Consider the following 425-nt stretch of genomic DNA (forward strand, 5'->3'; position numbering starts at 1 on the left):
AGAGGCACTGAGCGCCGCCCTGTGCCCCCTGCTGAGACACCCCCCCCCCCGAGGGTGGTGCTGGCAGCCCGGGGGTCTCCCACACCGCTCCCCGCAGCAGCCAGACCCAGACCCAGACCCAGACCCAGACCCAGACCCAGACCCAGACCCAGACCCAGGCCTCCCGCAGCCTGGGCATCTCCAGTTATTCAAAATGGGGAAAAGACCCACATCCTGCAAGAGCTGGATGAGCACAAGGAGGGGCTGTTCTACTGGCCCACGTTCCCCACCAGCAGCCCCCAGGGCTGGGAGGTCCCCGCACACCCTAGAGGCACCGGCTGCCCCCCCAGGGCCGCCCCCGCTGCTTTGGCACGCGCTGTGCAGCTGCGGGAAGCACCGCTGGTTTTACGAGGCTCGTGTTTCCCCTTCCCCCGCATCTGACATCT

At 67.8% G+C, this 425-nt stretch overlaps 1 protein-coding gene across 1 annotated transcript in view; it reads right to left on the bottom strand.

Moving 5' to 3' along the window:
- LOC104384874 (G protein-coupled receptor kinase 5-like) overlaps positions 1–425 on the bottom strand; it is a 10,164-nt gene that overhangs the window by 4,263 nt on the left and 5,476 nt on the right. The window lies entirely within an intron of this gene.

This window comes from Chaetura pelagica, unplaced genomic scaffold (genome assembly GCF_000747805.2).
Source record: "Chaetura pelagica isolate M959 unplaced genomic scaffold, ChaPel_1.0 scaffold302, whole genome shotgun sequence".
NCBI lineage: Eukaryota > Metazoa > Chordata > Aves > Apodiformes > Apodidae > Chaetura > Chaetura pelagica.